Consider the following 25,299-nt stretch of genomic DNA (forward strand, 5'->3'; position numbering starts at 1 on the left):
AAATTTATTGTCTATCTGAAACTCAGATGTAACTAGAGATCCTCCATTTTATCTGTCAACCCTATAAAGTTAGTCAGAAATTAAAAGAATCCAACTCAAAGTAGATTAGATCAAAAAAGAGGAATTTCATCGACCATTTGTCCCACTGATGGGAGGGCAAGGAGTACCACTGGGCCTCCTGGTCAGCAGGGTTTGGTGCTCACGCATTATCAGATATTTTGCTATTATTCACCTTTGGTTTTCTCTGAGTGAGCATCATTACCTCCAGTGTCTCATTCTGCCAGACACTTGGGGCCATCACCAAAGGAAAAATCCTCTTAAATTAGTTTAAAATCACAGATTCCTAGACAGAGTCTATGCTGATCACCCAGGCCCATGTCACCCACATGGCCCCCAGACTGTGACTTATTTCCACACCTAGACCATTATAATGACCGTAGAAGTACACTAACCATGGCACCTTTTCAGATCACATATTTGAAAAGGGAAGGAGAAGCAGTTTCTCCAAGGTAAGGAGGAGGAGATTTAGCAAAGAAAGAGAAACTCAGAACAGATGAAATACTTAGTATTCACTTTAATTAGAAATCTAAGCAAAGGGAATTTTATTTCAGCATTCTTAAACTGACTATTTCCTTCATTCTGACTGGTAGCCTCGTGGAAGTCTGGGTGATCCCCTCTGTTCTGACATGTCTGTAGAGGTGTAGCTCCATATTCTTGGGCGACTTCATTGAAAATCCTGAATTAATTTTGGAATAGTGTCATATGACAAATCTTCTCTCAAGCGCAGGCTCCCATGCTTGTGTTTTTCTTTTGCTTTGATAGAGGCATCCCACATGAAATACGGGGGAGCCATGGTTCCTAGTTTAGCAAGGCAGGGTGCAGCTTTTATTCTCAAGCTTGAATAGCTGGTACTTGATAATCTGCAGATAGGTCCTGGAAACTGCGCAAATCCGAGCAACCAGTTCATAATTTCATCTCCTAAGGAAGCTAGCTGGGCATTTTAGAATGGAACGCACACATAACCCAGGCTCTAAATTGAAAATGAGCATGTTTTAAACAAGTCCAGTTGGAAAGGAATTAACAGTAGAACTAAAAACACCATATGCTTATAACAGGAAAAGTCGCTCAGAGCAATATGCTGTAATGATACAATTGAGTAAAGAGCCAATTGCATCGGGACAAAAGCTAAGATGGTGAATAAGTTAAGCTTGTAACTTATGCTGCCTCGTTAAATGGATACATCAGCAGCAAGGGGACTCTTGTTGTCTTTTATTTACATTAGGGAAGAAAAATATCTCTGGCTGGGCTTCTGCTTCAAGCAATGATGAACTAGGCAATTTGGATTGGTGAGGATAATCAGAAAAGCCAGTTACATATTCTCTTTGAAGGTGCAAGATGACTAACAGGACTCTGAAAATGACTAGACCAGGATACAAAAGGGGTGGAGCAGAGGTCCAGTGATAGTGAGTATAGATTTAGGGTCACTTTTCCCCTGGGGGGTGTTACCATTCAGTATCTTTATTTGAGAGGATGAAGGACTCATCAGGGATTTTAGCCATCTCGGGATTACAGTCTGGAACCCAATAAAGGGGGCCCAGATGCAAATCTCATTTAAGCTGAGGCACAGAAAAGTTTTAGTTTAGGGAAAGAGTGAAGTGGAAGTAGACAGGGAGATGGAGACTCAGAGACTACAGCTCAGCTTTGAATTTTCTCAATCAGCACATTGGATGAAGAGAATTCCAGATTGTTAATGCTTCCAATAACTGGAAATAACTACAAATGACATCTGGAGAAAGATATATCATTCTAGGCTTTGTTTTATTTCTACTAACAATTTTGAAAGTATAATTTATATTGCAACTTATAAGAAAATAAAGTAATATGAAGAAAAAAAAAAGAAATTTCAGACATTACACAAAGCTTCTTAAGGGCTTCAGATACTGGAGCTATCAAGCACAGAACTTAAATAAACACACTTACTGTATTCCAGGAGATGGAATCATAATCCAGAGATCAAGGGAAAAAAAATCAAAATGAGAATTTTAGCAAGTATCTGGAACTGAGTGATAAGAACAAGTATGACACTTTCACGTTTGGGAGACAGCTAAAGCCGTGCTTAAAGGAAAATGTATAGCTTTAAATGTACATCTTCAGAAATAAGGATGGTTGAAAAGTAATAATCTTAAAATCCATCTCAGGTTAGAAAGAGAACAATACACTAAGTTCAAAAGAAGTACAAAAAAATGAAACAATAAATAAGAGTAAAAATTAATGAAATCAAAAATAAATACATAATAGAGAGGATTCTTGAAGTAAAAAGATTTTTATTGTAAAAACTAATAAAATTCTTGTAGTTGTGATAACTTTGATAAAGAAATATATGTGAAGGAACAAATAACTTATGCCATCTCTACTGAGCTGATGGAATTTAAAGAAAAAAATGTATATATAGAAGAAATTTATGTGAATAAATTTGAAATTTTAGATGACATGGAAAAAGTCCTAGAAAAATTCTATTTAGCAAAACAAATAAAAAATAAATAAAAAAGCTGATACCATTCCTTTTTGAAAAAAATTGGATCAATGATTTTAAATATTTGCCTCAATAAAAACTCTAGGTAGTTTTGCCAACCAATTCCACAAAGCTGTAAGAAAAGTTGAAAATCTCACACAAAATATTCCAGAGAATAAATAAAAAAGGAATAATCTTTAATTTGTTTTATGAGGCCAGCTTAACCTTGATATCATAATGTGAAACAACATTAAGAAAATGAAGAATTATAGTCTAATTATGTCACACATTAATATAGATTTAAAAACCATTAAATAAAAATTAGAAAATATGTGACTGACTTGTAGTTATTCCAAGAGTGCAAGATTAGTTTGACATTTAAAATATAAAATTATTGTTCTTTACTGCATTAGTAGAATAAATTTTTTAAATGATAGGAGCATTTTGATAGATGAAAAACTGCATCTGATAAAGATCAATATCTTTCTTAATAATTTTTTTAAATAACAGCATGATATAAATAGAAAGAAATTTATTTTCTGTAATAATGTGTGTCAGAACTTACATCAAAAGCATATTTGAATGTGAAATATTCCAAGTTGTCCTTTTGAGACTAGAAACAGTAACAGTAGAAATATGCTTCCTATGGGTACTAACCAAAGAAATGAACAAGAAAATTAAATCAAAGACCTGAAAATTGAATAAGAGTAAATAAAACTGTTATTATTATTATAGATGACATGATTTTTATATATAAAATTCAAGAGACTCAGCAAATACATTTTGATAAATAAATGCGATACATAAATAAGTGAGTTTGGCAAGGTTGTTTGATACATATTAACAAAGAACCTATTTTGATCTCTATCTAACAACAAAATTCATCAAATTATCAAATGATCTGTGTTTATCATATATAAAGAACTTCTATAAATCAATAAGAAGAAAAAGACAATCAAATAGACAAATGGACACAAGACCCAGGAAAGCACTTCATAAAAGATATACCTAAATGAGTAATAAAGCTCAATATCATCACTTACAACAGAAACAAAATTAAAACCACAAAGTGATACCACAAAATGTGCATCAGACTGTCTAAATTAAAAAAAAAAAACAAACACTTTGTGAAACATTCATACACTACTGCCAGGAGTGTAAAAGCTACTTTGGAGAACTGTTTAGCATTTTTTTCTAACGTTGAGGGTATGCATAGTCAAATATATATCAAGAGATGGATACAAGAAATTTCATAGATGCACCGTTTTTAATAGACCTAAATCAAAAGTAAACAAATGTCCATCAGTAACAGAATGAGCAAATAACTTATGATCATGTAATAGTGGAAGACCCAAGGAGAAAGTTAATGAACTACAGCTTACCCACAAAACCTGGATGAATCTCCCAAATGTAATGTCATTAAAGAAGCCAGACACAAAAGAATAAAGTTTACACAAAGTTCAGAAACAGGCAAAACTCAACTGTCAGGTTTAGGGATGCATACGTAGGTGTTCATGTTGAGGAGAACAAAGATAAAATTCCTTTAAAAGTCACAAAGGGAGTGATTTGAGGGGAAAGAAAGGTGCTGTGATTGGGAAGGACTTTGCGATGAGCAAGATTTGGGGGAGCATTCTAAATTTTTTAGTGCTTGCTGATTACACATGCATGTTTTTATAATTACTCTATAATACCTCATCGGGCTCTTCTGTATTGTGCCATTGACACTTTTTTGTATGTACATTTTATAACTACAGTAATTAAAGCATATAAGGAAAAATAATTGAGACTATCAAGGGCCTTGAAGTTTTAACTCCACCTCGGGGTGCCTAAAGATCACAGGGCAGATCCATACAGCTGTCTCCTCCACCCACGTTCTTCTTGGAGGAAAAGAATTTCCCTCCTCTTTGAACTCTCAGAAACCTGATAGCATCTAGTCTCTCCCTCGCTTTTCTTCCTGAAATCTGACTTAGTTATCTATTGTTCTGTGAACATGGATTGCCGCTTAAAAATTCCTTTTTTCTTGTAGGAGATGTCAAAATATGGGGAGTTGGTGTGCGATACCTTATTTAAACTGCTTGTGTGTCTTCTACAATGTAATTGAGTCACCCGCTACCAACTGAAAAGGACCAAACTGACTTGAGCTTCCAATGTTTGGAGATGATGCCTTCAGGCCAAAAGATGCCCAACACAATTTCTAAAACACATGGAAAGTATGGAAAACCATACTTTCAGTGTCACCTATAGGTTCTAATTCTTTGTGTTTGATGTTAGGCCAGCTTAATTAATACACACATATTCTCAGGTTTTCTACACATTGGGATTTGGAGAAAGCCACGTTCAGAGGATAATCACCCAGTACTACACCTCTGGTCCATTGTCAAGCAGACTGGGAAATAAGCAACAGAGACATCTGTGGGGAGGACTATATATCGGATGCCTTTTACAACATTCACAGGTTCACTGTGTAATGACATGACTGCTTCCACAGATCTTGGAATCTTAAAGTTTTGAGAAAGATACAAAAACAAGTATTTTATGGGTACTGTACATATCAAATAACCATAGCAACCATCATAGGAAGATCATAGGATTCAGGAAATAGGGGTTCAGATTCTGGCCCTGCGTCCTTCTGGTATCTGGTCCAGGACCCTTTTTTTCTCTGAGTCTTAAATTCTCCTTAAATTCACCAGTGATTGTGGCCACTGGAAAAGATAATTCAAGTTTAAGTGTCCAGCTGTTTTTTGGGACATAGAGTATATTGTAGGTGCTCAGTAAATTCAGACTGAACATTCATAACAAGGTCAAAAACAATCAATGCATTACCTTGGGGGGATCCTGTAAAGGAAAGGAACAATATTTAAAAACATACCTCAAGTGATGTCTGATACCTAATTTGGTGAATTTTATTTCCCTTTTCTCAAAATGCAAAGGAGGAAAATTAGAAATGGAATGCACACTGCTGTAGCATGGAGATCATTCTTCTCAAGTTCCTTCAAGACTTCTTTTCCTGACCAGTTGTCAGTGCCAGTGTTCCAGAGGGTTCCGGAGACAACCTTCTCATCCTCCAATGATGCAGTGCTCTCTGCTTCCTTTCACAGACCCTCCCTGCTTGAGTCACCCTCTCCATACCGGTCACATCCAAACCCACATCTTCAGCACCATTGCCCCTCCTGCGCTCCAAATCCAGAAAGTCATAAAACAGATCCGTCCTGCATTCAGTCTGCAGAACTTTCTTTTTTTTTTTTTTGAAAGGAATATTTTAATGGAGTTGAGAATGCTTCAATGCTGCATTTTGACAGCACCTTTCAGCTTGTGCTATATATATATCCCAGAAGCCAGTCAATCAGAGGTCACCTGGAAGGCTTCTCGGCTTCCTCTGGTGCTTTGAGGAATTGAGTTCACCTAGAGTTATGATTGGTTCTGAGCCTCAGGCAGTAAATGTGTAGCTGTCTACATAGACATCTATTTTAGCTCCTCGGTTACTGTCATGACAATCTCCTGTATGTGCAGTGGGACCCTTGCTACTGTAATAATCCTGTCATACACAAGTTTTAATTCACTTAATTATTTAGAAAGTCAATTTCCCATCAGAGAGAAGGGTATCAGTAAGTTTCACTGAAAGTGTAATTAAACACATGGTATCCTAGCCTCTTAAAGACTTAATTCACTTGATGTAGATTTGTACTCCAGTCCCCCAAAATAATTTCTATCCAAATCATTGGTGTTTCCCTGGAAAATAGTGATGGAAAAAAATGTTTATCATTTCTGTCCCAGTCACTTATTTATTAAACAATATTTATGGAGGCTCCAGACACTAGGATAGTCACCAAGAATCTCTAAATACATAAAAGTTCAACTGACTACAAGAACTCAATCTAGTGTTGTGGATTGGGGCAGTGAAGGGAAAAAGAGGAATATTAAAAGAAATTGTGTGGTTTATAATAAACATATTTATCTCCCTTTGCCCAAATCTTTTGAAAATCTGTTCTATGTGTTTCCATTTTCCCCTTACTCTTCATATCTCTACAAATTGTCTTTGGCCCCCACTCTCCTCTAAAAATGTTCCAACCAAGTCCACCAATGACTTATTTACTTCTAAAACTTATGTGGATGCTTACTGACTCTCAATTTTACATTATTTCCGTGAAATGTACCACCCTTGACTTCACCTCTTTCTTGAATTGCTCTTTTTCCTTGGTTTTTATGGTAACTAATTCCTCCCCCATCCCGGTTTTCCTCTCTGCCTAGTTCTTCTTCGTCCCAACCCAAATCATAATTGTTGTACTTCTTCTGTGTACCAGTCTCAGCCCTTTTCTCTTCCCGTGCTGCACACACTTCCTAAGTGGTCTCATCCATCAGTTATCAACTCTGTGGTGGTTGCTCTCCGACATCCATCTGCAGTCTAGGTGTCTTTGTGAAGGGAAACCCACCATACAAGTATCCACCTCTAACGTGTCTCAGATGAATGTCTTACAGGCAACTTAACTCAACACCCAAGCCAGACTCGGTATTTTCTTCCCCAACGTGGTTCTTTCTACCGAGATCCCTGTCTCAACCAAGGTTATCACTGCCTCCCAAGTTCTCAGGATGCAAACTTGTGTATCAATCCTTTGTGTTTACATTTATCTGGCCCCTGTGCCTGGAGCGTCAACCATCTCTGTTGACTTTATCTCCTAATAACTGACAACTCTCTCTACTTTTCTGCATTCCCATAACCATTTGCTGAATTCAGGTCTCTATTAGTGTCACCTGTAAGCCACAGCTTCCATTGTCTTTCTAATAACCTATAAATTCTTAACTTAATCCTGTATGAACTGACTTCTACTTAGTTGTCCAGTCTGTTTCTTGAATCAATTCTTGCTATTAAATTCCACACATCAATTTGTTCTACTTGGAAGTTTTCTCCAAATAGGTTCCTTCACTTCTGAAAAGAGAAAGCACTGTGAATTCCTTTTTTATACTAAGAAAGCTTTTTCTGCCTTCTCCCTTTTCCTACTCACTGGGACCAAACTCTTTTTCTGACCCCTAGAAGGGTCATGGCCTTAAACCCACAAGGAAGATGCTCTTCTTACATGCCCTGATCTTGAGCTGCCTACTTATGGAGAGTTTACCATTACTGCCCACGACTTCTCTCCCTGGAATGCCTAAACTCTGTCTTGATCTTGATTCTATTGCAAGCTCTAACATGTGCCTAAAACTTTTCAAATTTGTGTTATATAGTGAATGAATCAAAGTGTGTCCAAAATATCGCTGGGAGCACAGAGGACAGGGTCATTCATTTAGCCTTGGGAAGGACTAAAGGGCTCATAATGGAAATATTACAGTTAGGTCTTGAAAGTGTGTGAAGAATGATACAAAACTGTGTGTCTGTCATAGAACAAGAAAACTCGGCTCTGTTTATCCTCATAATGTAAGCAAGAAAAATGCACCTCCTTCTACCATTCTCACCATCCTTCTATTTGAAATGGTCTTTCCTGGTCTGATGCTCAAATTAGATGTTAATCAGCATGGGTCACCACATCAAACACATTGACCCTCACTGTGGAAGAAAGCGACCTAATGGGGAAGGGTGTCCACTCTCCAAATCAAGACTTTGTCAGCTGACAAAGTCAGCTGCACGTAAGAGATGCAGTTAGGATTATCTCAGGGTGTACATAAAATCAACAGAGGTCAGAGAACTAAGATGGGCTGGGGAAGCCATGAAGCTCAGGATAGAGGATTCTTGGACAGTGGCTGCTCAATCATGTGGACGTGTCGCCTCCAGTTCTTGTGTTATAAAACCAGTGGGCCTGGGGCTGCCTTTGGATTCCAGTCCCTTGAAGTGATAAACATGCTGTTTGCCTGAAATTTGCCCCAGGAGATAAACATTTCCAATGGATTTTTTCTGACAAAGCCCAAAAAGCTAATAATTGCCATGTCAGGCAAAGGAAAAAAAAAAGTGAAAACGAATTCAGTGAGATCCCTTATGAAAGAGGGAAAAAGAGCAAAAGATGATTCACAACTGGAAGTATGATTATGAAAGAGGGAAAAAGAGCAAAAGATGATTCACAACTGGAAGTATGAATTGTCAGAGCTCTTTGAGGATCTTTTGGAGAAGCACATCCGCCAGGTTATAAATAATGACAACAGACAGTAATTTGCATGGATTAGGGTTGTTAACATTTATCAATTTCTGCATTTTAAAATACTCCCAAATTCTTGACGAGGAGTGTCTCTTTGTAGTGAAGGATTGATAGTGGGAGTAAAAGAATCTGATGAATTTAAAACTCAGATGAGAGAAAGCAAAGCCGTCCAGATCTAAACTGAGATACCATTAGGAGTTCCCATAAATCAAACCATGTTTATAGTAAGGATACAGTTGAATTACCATCTGGACTTTTTAACCTCGACATTTATTTCCGAATCATTCCCTAATATTGGAAGTAAACTTAACCCTTCCTTTCATCTCTAGGGTTTGCCTTAATGCCAGTTTTCTGTGAGAAATGATCTGACTTTTGATGAGGACAGAATGTCACGTGTGGCATGAGGTTGGAAGAACCAGAGTAATTCTTGCATAACATTAAGTTATAAAAGAAAGAAAACATACTTAGCTTTAAAACCACATCAGCTGAGAAGAATTTAAAGTGAAATCAGTAGGTGGAAAGAAATGAAAAATCTGTATTCCAACTGCTTAAGTTTGGGGCATAAGTTTGGGGCCTATAGAGGAGATTCACGCATATAATTAAATTGATTCAAAAAAATTCTAAATAGCTATAAACAGGGTTGAGACAAATAGAAAGAAATCCACGTGGATTTTCCGAAGCTCTAGTTATACGGCTAAATAATTTGAATCAAGTCACTTATACCTAGAACCTTTTTGGGCTCTAATTTTTCTTTTTAGTTTTCTATTGCCAGTGTTTAGAGCGACAGAAAGAGAAAGACCAAATTCCTATGGAAAGACCTCTTTTCTTTTTAATTTCTAGATTTTAAGACTTTGCAAGACAACCCTTATGCTCTGTGCTAATTATTCAGCAATTCATAGTGTGCAGAGTATGAGTCAGGTGCTTCAAGTGGAAAAAGAAGGGACTTGGGGTGTGGACGGGGGCAGTGATGGTGGGAGGCTAAAGGCTGGACAGCAGGTGGGATGCTAGCCCTGCACCGGAAGAGATCCGAGGTATGTCAACCCCGTTTGAAACAAATGTGAAACCAAATGATAGAAAAGCTTCTTACTGCTTATTGACAGAGCCATTATTATACTTAATAATCAATAGCTGTTGCTTTAAGGACAAAGACTTCTATGATTGAGGGGACGTTTGTAAAATACAAGGCCATAGAACATAAAGGCAGAATACAGACTCAGGAAACAGAAAAACATCACTTCAAGTTTCAGCTGTCCTTTATTGGTAGAACAAAGTTGGGCAAGTTTCTTAAATTCTCTTGAGTCAAAATTTGTGTTATCCATAAAATGATGATACCCATAAAAAAGCTACTTGGCAGTTACAATAGAAAGCCTAAATGAAAAAACAATATAGATAATTTCTTGGGATGGTGGGTGATAGTTGTTACTGTCTATGTAAATGAAACTTTTTTTTTAATGTGTTTTTTCCTGTAACATAGGGAAATGGTTGGATGGATTTTTACCAAACTCAAAGGGTGTATGTCTTAAAATAGAACCTATGTGGCATGTGTGAAATCCACATTTGAGGGGCTTAAATGACCCCAGAAAAATGAAGAAATGACAGACGAGACCACCTCTGGTTTCAGATGTGACCCTCAGACTCTAAGGCAGAATGGCCTGAAGCCCAAAGAGAAGGTTCCAACATGCATTTGAGTGACTTTCCAACCAGTATGTGCAATGTTCCAGGGCAGTCGGCAGGTTTACTGTTGGTAAATGATTTTCCTATCAACCCCAGGGGACAGTGGATAGGTGATGATTTAACCCAACCAAGTACAGAAGTTCTCCATTTACTTTACCACACAACTGGGAAGATTACTAAGGAGAAAAAGGATTTCTTTTCCCCTAGCATGTTAATCCCAGAATTTCCGCACTGTGGATTTACAGCATCTTATTTTCTGACCCCTTTAAAAAAAAAAATTGAGTTCCAGAAATGCTGGCACGTAAGATGCTAGGGTGGAAATTAGAACTTTTTCCCTTGCCGAGAAGGGATTCCTCTTACGGCATTTGGTCTGGATATTGTTTGGGCAAGATGACTGGCCCATGTGTAACTGACCGCTTGGAAAACAATCTGAAATTAATGCAGAATTCTGAATCCAATTCACGTCTGATTGGAGTCAAATTTTAGGAGCGAAGAAAATCATTTCAGACCTGGGATCTTTGAAATTTAGCGTATCCTCTTCAAACATGATTCAGCTCTGATCTCATAATTAACATCTTTCTCAAAAGTTCAGCATTTCTAGTGCCAGGACTAGCAAAATGTGTGCTCTTTAGAAAAACGCATCCTCTTCCTGGATAGCTGTCTGTCTCTGTTTCTGTCTCTGTCTCTTTCCCTGTCTCTGTCTGTGTCTGGCTCTGTTTCCCATTTTCAGATTTTAAAGGCGACTGTAATTTATGGGTTAGGGTGTGTTTCTTCTGATTTTATATGTAAACTGGCTCATTTGTCACCACCAACTGTATTCTGTCAGTGCCATTTATAATAATTGTGAATATTTAAGTGACAAGAAATTTGGTCCAAAATAGAAACTCTCTATTAAAGATACTTAATTGAGGAAAAGTCTGCTTAATTGACTCCATTTTGTTTTGAAGTTTCTTGTTTCCTTTCCTCTTCCTCATAAATAAGAAAAAAATTGGCTCGGAAGCTTGGCTCATGAGATTGTGAAGAGAGTTTATCCCACACGGAACTCAGCACACGCTGATCTGGGAATCTGTTTTATCTGAGGACTTTCTGTAGATTTCTTAACTGCTTTCAGAGTTGCCTTGATAAGTTTCTTTGTGTCACTGTCTCTTTCATTTTTGAGTTGAAGGTTTTTCACCCAGCCCTTATTATAGACGACCTAACATTTCACTCTGGGGCTAATGCCAGAATCCTTTTCCTTTAGTTCCTGGCAAGGTTACTGCCATTTCCTATCTCTCTTCTTCCTGAATTTACCTAAACTGAAGTTCCAGGCTTTTGTTGAAATGCTTTTCTCCCTTCCGCTCTTGTGTGCCCTGCGTCACATTATCTGCAAAAGGTTGCAACCGACTTCCCTTCACTGTGGACACAGGAAGGGGAAATGCAGAGGAGAGAAGTTACTGATCTGTTTCTGGAGGTCAAGGGTGTGGGGAGGGTGAATGTACATTTCTCAATAGCTTTCACTGCAGTGTATGCTTTCCTTTGTTAACCAGCCCTTGCTATTGTGTTGGGAAGCCTTTTAATAACAGCCAGCAGAATTGACTAAATGGCAATATCAAGATAAAAAGGACCCGGTAAGAAAAACTGTGTGTGCCCAAACGCCTGGACATCCACATAGCAAACACCCAGCCGTCTCTGGAGGATGTAATGCGCCTGTGACTTTTCTCATCCATCATAGAAAGTATCAGCTTTATTATATTTAACCCTAATATCTCATTAAAACTATTTTCATCGCTTTACAAGTGAGAAAACTGACATGCTGCTACAATAGACGAGCACACACACGGCTGATATGGAAACCAAACTTTCAGTCTAGGACCACTTTTCTCCATCCCCAGGGCAGTGAGATTATCTTCTGCATTTAAATGATTCTTTTTTTTTTTTTTTGGTGCCACAGACTGATTAACATTAGTGTATTTCCATTCCTCCAACCCAGAGATCCTGGGACAACGGCTCTCAAGGTGCCTACAGTTCTTTCATTTGCAACCCTTGTCTCTTCTAGACCTTATTTCCTGTAATTAGACTCCTCTGCTCCCCCGTCTATGCAGAGCTGATGGTAGCCCTGTGGCTCTTCCTTGCAGTTTATGGTGATTTCAAACGCGGCCTCAGAGTCACATAGCAGGAGGGGACCGCTGCTCCGAGCTGGTCTCAGGAATCAGGACTGTGACGCCTGGCGTGGTTCGAGGACAAAGCATGTTTAACACCACCGCCCAGCCGACCCGGTGAACTTGAGCTTTTCAAGACAATTAAGAGGATGCTGTGGAAAGTGCAAGAACAGATTAATGAATGCACAAATGCCTTTGATTTATTATTATCACTCCTAAGTGTCAGAATTAGTGGAATAACACATCAAAGGTAGTAGTCGCCTTAAGGAGGGAGGGCTCCGTAAACACAAGTGGTGGCGAGAAAGACATCAGACACTGGGAAGGGGTGTCATAACCAACCCCAGCGTTTGCTCCACGTTAGAAGAAGCAATCCTTCACTCAGAGCATTCCCTGTGGCCAAGTCCAAACATTGGGGCCATAGTTAAAGAGGAAAAAAAAAAAAAGAACAAAAAGGTAAGAGGGTAGGAGGGACAGAGTTCCATAAATGGAGAAATCAGTGAGGACACAGGCAAGTCATCTTTTGCATTTACTTAGAGGTAAAATGTTGTCTTCTCCGATGCTCAATTCAAGTGAAAGTATTTTATGGAGGGAAATAATGTGACAGCTGGAGGGTAAGTGGGTAGCCGGGAGGAGCCTGCAGGCCTTCCGGCTCCTGGTCCAGTCCAGCGACTCTTTCTCCTCATCCGGGGCCATGCCCCAGACTGTAGGCTGAGGCTTCCAAATAGAGTAAAACCAAGCAAAACACGCAACCCTTTCTGCAGCCTTAATCAAAGCAACCCAAGGGGGCGTTCCAGAGACATTAACCAGATCATTGCCTAAGGGCTATATTTTCAAGTCAAGGAGGATCACAAAACGCATTTTGATCCAACCAGAGGTTCTTATAAGAAATGGAAGAGAAAACATTTTAAGTGTGTGTATACTTGAAACATTTAAAAATACTTTGCCCTCCAAAACTCAATCATCAGGGTAGCAGAGAGCCTATACGTATCAATTTTTTATCTTTTACTCTTCACCTTTTTATGTTACACCTGTGAAATAAAATTCATATTTCATGGCAAGACAAGAAAAATTCAAACCTAGAAAATTCTTCTCTGCCCTTTGGCCTCCTCTGTCCCCACACTGTGCATTGTGTGTCTGCACTATACAGGGAGCAATCCTCCCTGGGCAACAGGGGTACCTGCTCAGCCACACAGAGCATCATTCTCTCCTCGCATCAACGGCACAGCTTCTTAAAAGCTAGTGTTCCTCCTTGATCTTGTAAGGGGTCACATGACTCAGCAGGATGCTGATTAGATCTGGATTATGTAAACTGTCAATAATGTGTCATTGGATGTACAGGCCCCTGTCCCCAAATTCTTACATAACTGTATCTTCGTTGCTAACTGGCAGAACAGTTCTTAGCGCTTTCTGAGCTGCTTTTCCCTAGTTATAATCCTCAAATTTGGCTCGGATGAAAATTTTCCACTTCTTTCTTAGATCGACTGATTGATTTCTCCTCCACAAACCCTTAACTGTCTTTCTTATCAAACAAACAAAACAAAAAACAAAAGCAAAGATTTTCCTTTTACTTCAGAGTCAATATATACCCACTTCAGAAAATTTGGAAAATACACAAACATCTCAAAAATAAAAGGAAAAGGCAAACATACGTGTACTTCGGAGTGTTTGCGTGGCAGTTGGAGTAAACAAGAGACTGTGCGAGCTTAATTGGTACAGACACAGGGCTAACCCCAACTCTGCCTGCCCGTGTCAGTGGGCCTCCAGGAGAATCATTTAGTGCCTTTACGCCTTGTTATCTCCAGTACAATATGGAGTTATTAAGAATATCTATATCGTAGACTTGTTGAGGAGATCAAAAGATGTGTTAAGTGTCTGACGTGGCAACACCTGGAAGGTTTCATTGAGCACAATCTCTTTTCCAGACGGCGGGTTCAACTTCATACACAGACTATCGAGTTATCATTGGAGGAACTGAGATTTGATTCTCCCACCCGGAACCAGAAGAAAATAATTACTGGCTACAATTATTGCCAATATTCTTCCCAGAGACGAATCTCAACGTTGAGGTCACAATATATGTATAACTTTTTTATATGTAATATAGTATTGTAGCATAAATCATCCCATTTATAAACACTCCAGTATTTGTGGCATCTGAGCAACACTCCGATATAGTATATTACATAGATTACTTACGTCATGTTCAATCACTTAATTTTATATTCTTAAATTATAAATAAAACTGAAGAGAGCATTTTTTGTTTGCCAACTTTGTGAGGCATTTTAGGTTTTCGCTTACCGAGAATAAAATTACTGGATCAACACTTGGGTGCATTTATAAGGTGCAGATTGCATATTGATGTAAATTCTTTTCACTTTGTGGACTTGATAATTTTACTCTCTTGATATGGAAATAGATTTAATAGAAATCCATAACTCTGCCTCCAGCTTAGATAGTATGTCCTCGTATTGTTAAACAGTCCAAACCTAATAATCCCCAATTTACCACAGGTAAGCCAGTCAGTGCTTAGAATGCTGAGAGCATTTTATCCTAACAGTGGGGTTTGCATATGCATAGTGGTTAAGGCCAAAAAAGTTCACTTAGCACAGAACATTTTATAACAGAAGTGTTTCCCAATTGTTCTCAAAAACTAGATATTGGTAAAAAAAAAATATGTATTATGGAAAAGTAAATTTATTGACATATTGTCAGTTTACAAGGTTGTGTTAATTTCCAGCCTACAGAAATAGTGACTCAGTTATAATATATAATATATATATATTTATTTTCATATTCTTTTTCATTATTACAAAGTACTGAATATAGTTCCCTGTCCTATACAGTAGGACCTTGCTGTTTATCTCTTTTATACATAGTAGTTAATATTTGCAAATCCAGGACTCCCAGTTTATGCCTCCACCCCACCCCTTTCCCCCGCTGGTAACCGTAAATTTGTTTTCTATGTCTGTGGGTGGATTCAACACTTTTTTTCAATGGCACCTGGCCTCTGTAACAAGCTCCTCGAGCTCACCTGCCCACCAGACAGTCAAGTCTCCTGTGCCTGATGCCAGGTGTATCTGGTGGGCTCATTAGCGTCGGGCTTCTGGAAGGCAGGGTGAGGGCTGGTTCTGAGTTAGTAATGAAGCCTGGAGAAGGCCATTGTAGGGGGTCCTGGCTGTGAGGCTGCATGTGACGTTTTAAGAAGTCTGGGAGGCATCTTCAACACCTTCCTCTGCCTTGTTTCACACATTTGGTCAACTTGGATCTGGTTTCTCCCTTCAGTATCTCCCTCAAATCTCTTTCCCACAAGCACATTCCACTTTTACTTTTTCACTCAGACCCGCATCACCTTGACAGCATTTAGAAAGCCAACGAACACCGTGATCTGCAAAGACTCATCTGAGGGTAAGGCTGGGACTGCTTGTGTGGACACTAAAACGGATTATGAAAAAGATCCTTTAAAGTCCTTGTGAGCTGCAGTGACATTCTTTAAAATCATGTGCTTTGTGTTTTTCAGCAGATGAGGGTGCTTTTAAGCTCGGTGGAACAAGGACAGTCCCCAAGGTTGGCCTTTGGTCAGTCCTCTTACTTATAGTTACTTACTCTTTCCTTTTGAAAAAAAATCTATGTCTTCAAATGTTTATACATTAGGTTTAAAATTTGCCTAATATTTGATTCAATGATTGTATCAGATTTGCTATAAATTTACCTATATTTCAAATCTTAGCTGTTTTTTTTTTCTAATTTTGACCTGTTATAAACAACACTAAGGCAGATATATTTGTAGATATAACATTAGGAATATTTATGATTATTTCCTTGGGGCAAATTTCTGGAGAGAAAAATTGTGAGTCAATGAGTCTACAAGATGCCTTCCAAAAAAATCATACCAACGTGCATTGCTACCAATGAATAGCCTTTGATCATCCGTAAGCATAATACATGTACACATGCACACACATAAACACATACGTCAACGTATAAGCCAATGAGTAGCATATATATATGCTCATACACATGGGCCTTTATGTGGGTTTTATTTTAATTTTTTTAGTACTAAAGAAATCAAACTTTTATAGCTTTCAAATGTTTCACTAAGAAAAAAAAAATTTAAAAATCCTGGCTATTCTAACAATAAGTGTTCCAGGTGAAATTTAGAATATTTTATTAAATTCCTAGTCTTAATCATTCTAGGGTTTTAATTGGAATTGTACTATCTTTACAAATTAACTAGTGGACAACTGACATGTATTTAACATATGGCGTCTCTATCAGAGCATTAGACATTTCACATTTTATTAAAATCTTTTTAAGTGTCAGTCAGGAAAAATTTTGTAATTTTACTTGAATGGATCCTCCACAGGTTTATTGATACATGTATTCCCAGACAATTTACAATCTTGACTTTATAGCAAATAATAGATTTTTAAGCTATTACAGTCTAACTGGTATTGTTGCTCAATAAGCAAGTGTTTATTTCATTATCTTGACCTTATACCTTGTCATTTTACAGAATTCTCTTATTAATTCCAGTCATTTTTTTTTCCCAGTTAACTCTCTTGGATTTTCCAGCTAAGGACAGTTATCACAGATGATAACAAAACAAATAATTATGTTTTCTTATTTCACGTACATATACATTTTTTTCTTGCCATGTTGCATTTGCTAGCATTTTAAGAATGTTACAAATAACAGTAATAGTTAGAATTTCTCTTCCTGATGTTAATGGGAATGTGTGGTGTGGTTTACAGTTAGGCATAATATTAGCTACTTATTTTATTTTATCAAGATGTATTATAATCACGTTAAAGAAATATTATTCAATTGGCAAAATTTTTGAAAGTCTTATTTGAAATATATGTTAAACTCTTTCCAATGCCTTCTGGCAGATTTTGAAATGAATAGATGGCATTTCCTCCTTGATATACTGATGATATAGCTTATTAATTGATTTCTTCACATTGAATGCTCATCATACTAATAGAATAAACTTTACTTTATTATGGAATATTATTTACTGCCCATAAACTGCTGACCTGTATTCTTTAATTATATAACATTGGTTTCCACTTAGTGTGAGAGTAATTTGTTTTGGTGCTGGGGATTGTCACCTCACAATAACTGTAAAACTTTCTATGTTTTTCTAATCTTTGGAAAGTAGCAGAAGAAATATTTATTTCTCAAGGTGTGTGAAAGACTTACATGTAATACTATCGAGGCTTTGTGCCTTTTGTTGGCAATGCAGTGGACATTATTAGATGCTGTATTTTGACAGACTTTAAAATTTCTTTCCAAGTTGTTGGTCAAAAAGTTTTCTGCCTATTCTCAAGTCAATTTGTGCATTTTAGTTTCCTTGTAGAAAACCATTTATTTTAACAAAGTATTCAAATTTATCAGCACTGAGTTGAATTTTTTTCATAATGGTCTATTGATTCTTTCATAGGTAAGACATTTTAAAATTTTTATGTGGATTTTCAGTCTTTCTTCTCAGTAACAGAGAGCTTGTCAAGAAACTATTCTCAGATTGAACTAATCTTTTGAAAGAACCATTTCAGATCAATCAATTTTTACTGCTCTTCTAATTTATTAATGTATGCTTCATCTTTCTTATCTCCCCCTTTAGATTCTATTTATTATTCTTCTTGATTCAGTTGTATCTGTGTTTTATTTATCATTTAAAACATTTTTGTGTTTAATGAAGACAAATAACTTTGGATTTTTCTCTATCTGTTCAATGTGGTCCTCTTACCTGCAAACATAACTTTCAAGCCTGGAGATTAATATTCTATTTTAACCCCCTCCCATTGCATTTTTCCCCTTTATGATGAACTGGCTCCACACCACTTTATCCTCTCTACAGTTTGACTTCCTTTCCTAAGTGTGGGGAGAAGGTGAGTTTGAAGAAGATGGCTGTGGGATTATTATGATCACTTTGAACATACGAAGTGTTGGTCAGAGTCTTTTATTTCTCCTGTTGTTAAATGTCTTTGGCTTTTAAACATGAGCAATGAATACCAGAAATAAAGGACTCAGGTTCCGGACCTCTGGAGAAGAGCCACCTCCCCAGTTTCTATTCCTCTGATTGGACTCTATTCTTGACTTCACCTTCACGAGTGTGCTGCCTTCCTTTTCCCCATCCAAGAATTAAACCATAAACACAATTTAGAGCTACCAGCTTCTTAAAATATTTAGAATTATCCAGAAAGTCAATGGACAAATGGCAAGAATTTCTCTTTTTCCCCTCTCCTATCACATGACATTTTTTTTTTCACCCCAGTAACTACTTCAGAATATGGAGCTGTTTAGTACTATAATTTCCCATAGCAACAAAACTGAGGGCAGGTGAGTGGTTTCTCTAGACCAGCAAAATGTTCTGTTACATTACTCTATGTCTTCTATATCAGGGGCTCTAATGCAAAGGTATTGCGCCAGGCAGTCTCTGATGTACAATTCTGCAAAGAGAAAGCAGTAAAGGGACCTGGAGATGGAAATAGGTCCCTGAACATCTAGGAAGAAACCTCATGTTTTTTGGATACAAGGGTACTGGGGTTCTGATTCTTCCTTTGCCTGCTTACTCTTGGTCGAGAGAAATCAGATCACGTGTCAAGATTCTAAGTGTCCTTGGAATCTTATTTCTCAAGAGTTCAAGAAACAAACAAACAAACAAACAAAAATAGGTACACAAAAAGCAAGTGAAAAAAAGATACAAATAAATTCAAAGGGGAGGAAAAATAAATACAGAAATATACTGAAATAGGCTCACATGGATGCAAAACAAGGTAATAATATTGGGCCATTTTACACTTATTAGATGAAAATAAGTAAATTAAAATTAATGATCATTTTCATTCAAGTAAGAGTGCAGTTAAATCAGAGGCTGCATTTATTGGAGTAAACTGGTATAAATTTGTATCAATACATGGGAAAGCTAGCTATCAATAGACTGAGAAACATTGAGAAATATTTATACCATTTGATCCAGAAATACACTGGGATATTTTTACCCCCACCAAAAAGATAAGCTAAACACAAAGACACTTTTTAAAATTCATTTATATTAATATTATTTATGTAGACTATTTTGCAATTGGGAAAATTAGAATCTACCTTAATACTTAGCCAAAAACAAAAAGAGCAAATAATGATTTTATCTGGTGCATTATCGTAGTTAAAACAAATGTTGCAACAGTGTACTGTGTGTTAGGAGTTGCAAAACATTTTTTCATTCTTTATATCTCGACTTTTCCATATAAGAGGCACCAAGAAAAGGAGAGTAAACCTATACTCCAGTTTTACAAATGTAGAAAATTCAGCTCAGAGTTTAAGTGACTTAGCCAAGATCATCAAAAGTTAGAGGTGTAATTGACAGGCTCCAGATCTGTCATTCCCAGGAAGATGGAAATAATTTTGGAAAGCCCTTGTGAATCCAAAAGGTCATTGTCAATGAAGAGTAAGAAAGGGGTGCAAGAAGGTGGTCAGGGCCTCTCCGAATTGTCAAGTCCTTGCTGGGTTAACCACCTGGCCTGGGGTAAAGGGGGTAAGTCTACGGAGACCTCGTGTAGACTCCTGGCCAAAATGAACAGGTCCAGAAACCAGCGGAGGAAGGAGCTGAGATGAGTGGGACGTGAGATACCACAGGAAAGAATCAAGGGACGCAGAAGAGACGTTGGCTTGTGGACAATTTGAAATGTGGTACTGTCTTCTAATCAGTTTGGGCTGCTGTAACAAATGACCATACACTGGATGGATGAAACAACAAACATTTATTTCTCACAGTGCTGGAGTCTGGAAGTCTGAGATCGAAGTGCAGGCAAATACATTGCCTGGTTGGAGCCCCCTTACTGGTTTGCACATTGCCAACTTCTTGCTGTATTCTCAGATGATGAAGAGTAAGAGGGAGGGCTGCCTCTCTTCCTCTTCCCATGAAGGCCCTAGTCCTATTGAGGCTCCACTCTCTTGACCTCATTACCTCCTAGGGAATCCACCTCCCAATGATTTCAATATAGGAATTTTGAGGAGACACAAACATGCAATCCCTACCATGTTCTCTTAATCACCCCAATCTATTCTTCCTCCTACAACAGTTGAGTTGGATCCAGGCACATAGTGAAACTACATTCCCCCCCACCCTCTCAACTAAAGAAAGTCAAGATCTAAACTCTTCCCAGTAGAGTGTGAGCACAAGGTTGTGCGTGTATCTTCAGGTATGAGCCTCATGATTGAGGATGTGGCATTTCCCCACTTTCTTCCTCTTCACCTGCTGGAACCCAGATCAGGTGGCCCTAGGAAGATGTTAGAGAAGGCGGTCCCTGGCTGGCCACGTGGAGCAGTATGCCTACCAGCCGAAATGCTCACTGGGTCTACTCTGAACAAGAGAAATATACCACTTTGTCTCCTCAATGCTATATTTTGTGAAAAATTATAGCAAATTTGTCATCTCTGAATGGATAGAGGAACAAGCTAACACTTAACATCCTATGCCCATAGGGATTAGATATTTCACTGATTTGATTGAAAACTTGCAACAATTCTACAAAGTGGATATAATCGTTCTTACTTTGTAGGGAAAGAAAATGAGTCTAAAGAGGAGTGAATTGAATATGAGAATGAATGAATGTATGTTCCTGTGTGACTGAAGTATTGTGCTGTACACCAGAAATTGACACAGCATTGTAAACGGACTGTACTTCAATAAAAATACATTAAAAAAAAAAAAGAGGAGTGAACTGACTTGACCGAGGTTACACAGGAGACCGTCAAGTGTCAAGGTGAAGAGTGGAAACCTGAGTCTCTTGACAAAGCCTGCCTAGACCACTCATTAGAATGTAACCTTTAATCTGGCAAAGCCTCATGTTCTTCTTCTGGAAAATTGGGATAATGATAGAAACTGTCTCGTACAGTTCTTGGGAGCCTTAAATGAAACAAGACATCTAAAGTGCCTGGAACATAGTAAAAGTTCCTCAGGGAATGGTACCTTTATTCCAGGGCAAATAAGTGCCTGTGGGAAGAGTCACATGCAATTCTTGGAGGCTCCAAAGCTCATAATCTCGTCACTCAGAGAGCAAGTGCCGGGGTCCAGATCTAGTTCTCCTCTGCGCTGCCTGTTTTGTGCCTGTGGAGTGTGCCTTCCCCGTCTTTCCGCATCCCGTGGATGCTCTAATTCTAGCATATTGCTTTTAAAGCCGTGAGCCTGATATTACATCTGCCACTGAAACTAACAGTGGTCATAAAGACAATTCGGCTTCTTGCCATTAAAATGATTTTCCTCCGTATCCAGGGAAAAATGTTTCATCCATTTAATACACAACGTAGGTCCTCCAGTCAAAATACTCCAAGATGTATATTTTTAAAAACATAGTTATCACACTTCTCCCTACAGTACGTTAGAGCTAAACGGGCAGCAGTATTTTGTCTCTGTTTGCTTGTCCTAAGGTTACTTCTCTTTCTTCTCAAGTATTTATGCACCGGCTGTTCCTGGTCCCTTTCCTGTAAGCACACCGGCGTGGCTATGCAAAGACCCACATCCAAAACAACTCACTCCTCAAAGCTGGATGCCCTTGCCTGGTAGCAGTCTCTCATCCTACTTGTGGTCCTTTATTTTCCTAACAGAATTTTTATCATCAGCAGTTAAACAAATTGGGAAGCCTTCTCGTGTTTCTCTAGCACAGCCCTGTCCAACAGAATTTTCTGCAGTGAAGGAAATGTTTTCTATCTATATGGACCAATAGCGTAGCCAACAGTCACATGTATCTATTGAGTGAGTACTTAGACATTGATTTTTTTAATGACAGTATATTTAATTTTAATGAACTGAAGTTTAAATGGCAACATGTAGCTGGTATCTACGGTATTGACAGTGTATTTCTAAAGTCTGGATGAGTACCGTCCAATAGAAGCATAAGGTGTGTGTACTTTTACATTTTCTAGTAGTCATGTTAAAAACTGAAAAAAATAAAGTTTCCGGTGAGAGTTATTTTACTAATAAATTTTGTTCTTATGTCATCATGTAATCTTAGAAAATAAAATAAATATATACTTAACATTAAAATTTTGATAATGAGGTATTTAACTTTTTCTTTTTCATGTTGAGTCTTTGGAAATATCTTGGTATATTTTATGCTTTCTGTATATCTCAATTCAAACGAGACATATTTCAAGTGCTCACCAGGAACATGTGGCTGTGGCTACTATATTGGATAGTGATGTCACCCTCAAGATAAGCTGAAGGAGACATGGCAACATAATATAATGTGGTGTCATGGGTGGGATACTGGGACAGAAAAAGGGCCATTATGTAAAAACTAAGGAAATATGAATGAAGTATGAACTTTAGTTAATAAGAATGTAAGAATATCAGTTCATTAATTATGATAAATGTACCATACTAATTAATGTAAGATGTCATTAATAAGGGAAATTGGGTGTGGGATATATAGAAACACTCTGCACTGTCTGCTTAATTTTTCTCTAAATATAAAAGTATTCTGAAAATATAATCTATTTAAAAAATAAATGAATAAAGAGCAGATATGAGCTCCCAGTCAGCAGGACTGGAGTGCTAACTGCAAAATGCACCTCCCTCCAAAAAAAGTAAGGGTCACCAGGAAGAAGAAAAGGGCACATAATTGCAGGCAGCATGAACACCACATGCAAAGAAAGTTGGAAACGGCATATTCTGTGCCTTGCATTTCTTGTAATGGGCAGGGAGAGGCATGGGGGGTTTTGAGGTGAGGTGGAGGAAACATGAATAAATTTGTCTCTAAAATGTGAAGGGTGGTGATCAGATCGGAACCAGAGGTAATACTGGGAAACAGTGAAATGGTAGTGGGGGTTGAGTATATTTGTTTCTGCAGTAAGGTAACATTTGTAGCATTAATCTCTTTTTCACTATTTAAAACGAACCTCTAGGCTGAACCATTTTACACTGGCAGAGAGAGTCGCAGAAGAACTTAGATCAAAATCGATTTGTTCTATTTTTTTTCTTTTCTTTTGTTATTCAATTCATGTTGTGGTAATAGTATTGAGAGGGAAGGCTTTGAGTGTCAAGAACTACACTAAGGAACTCGGTATGAAGTTTACACGGTAAACACCAACATGTCTCTGTTCATATCCCCATTTTATAGAAGAGTAAACAGAGGCACCGAGAAATTAAATTACTAGCTCTAGTCCTAAAAGGAAGAACTCACATCTTTATACCACATGGTACTATTGCTACTGTAACAAGTATTGCTGTGATTAAAAGCAGTGCTCTTTTGTTTAAGTAAGAAAGGATTAAGGTTGTTACTTTCACTTTAAGGATCCTCATTCCTGAATAAGTGAATCCACATAGACCTGTGAAAAGGAAACATGTCTAAATCAGGTTGCAGACCTGATACCCAAGCAACCTAGCAGGAGATTTAGAAATATGTTCACCAGATGGTGCAATGCCCATCTCAGTATTGATGACACTACTACAAAATTGGAATAAACTTATGTGTTAAAAGCTATTTATTAAGTGTTGAAGCAAGTGTATTAGCATCCTGTGGCTTTTGTAACAAATTACCACCAAAAATGTTGGCTTAAAACAGCAGAAATTTTTCTCTCAAAATTCTGGAAGCCAGAAGTCCAAAATCAAGGTGTTAGCCGAATCACACCTTGACTGACGGGTCTAGAGAAGATTCCTTCCTTGCCCCTTCCAGCATCAGATGTCACCAGATATTCCTCAGCTTGAGGATGGAAAAATCTAAATCTTTGCTTTTTTTGTTAAAAATTCAAAGTTTAAATTAATTTCCATACTGATGAAAAAAATTCTATACATTCTGTAAACCATTACATACATATTATGGTGCAAAAAAATTGAGACAATGTCAACAACTTTAAACCCTTCACTTCAGTTCAATATGGTCCTTTTTACTCTGTGTGTCTTTTTGATGTGTCTCTTATAAGGAATCTTGGCATTGGATGTAGGGTCCCCCCATGTAATCCAGGATGAGCTCATTCCAGATCTTTCACTTAATTACATCTGCAAATATTCTTTCTCCGAACAGGTCACATTCACAGGTTCCAGGAATTAAGACATACCTTTCCGGGGCCATCACTTAAACTAGTTCATCTTATAAAATCCATCCAAGTGTCTATGATTTTATGAATTCCATTTGTTTTAAAGAAGAACTGGTGGGGAAAACAGCTACCCTCTTCACGCCATGTGACAATAGACACCACCATTCTGCTGTAGCTCCAGATCTACTCATGACTGCATTGTGTACAGGGACATTAGTCACAGTTTAAGGATGACTTATCCATGCTATGTGGTATTATAAGGCTAGAAAGTAAGCTAGTAATTGGAATTAAAATGCAGGGCTTTTGCCTTTTTCCACCTTACCAACAATTCCTGACCTGAAATATTCAGATCCCTAAAAGATCTGAGAAGGTTGCAAGAAGAGACCATGGGCTATTTTCTGTATTTTGAAAAATCTAATTGAAATTGTCTATTTGCCTCTAGGCAGAGTGTGCAGGATAACCGAAATGCCAGGTTCTTCTGTTTTGGGCTGAAATAGAATGAGCTCAATGTAGTAACACTGACTGACACTCTAAGATTTTAAGTGATGACTGGCAGTCGTATAGATGTTGTCTTTGTTCATTTCAAAAATGGAAAAGTCTTGCAGGCACTGTGAAAAACTGTATGACAGCTTTTCAAAAATTAAAAATAGAACTACTGTCCACTCCTGAGTACCCATCTGAAAAAAAAAACCCTACTTTGAAAAGATGCATGCACCCCAATGTTCACAGCAGTGTTAATTTACAATTACCAAAATATGGAAGCAACGTAAGTGCCCATTGACAGATGATTGGATAAATAAGATGTGGTATATG

Source organism: Vicugna pacos, chromosome 27 (assembly GCF_048564905.1).
Source record: "Vicugna pacos chromosome 27, VicPac4, whole genome shotgun sequence".
NCBI lineage: Eukaryota > Metazoa > Chordata > Mammalia > Artiodactyla > Camelidae > Vicugna > Vicugna pacos.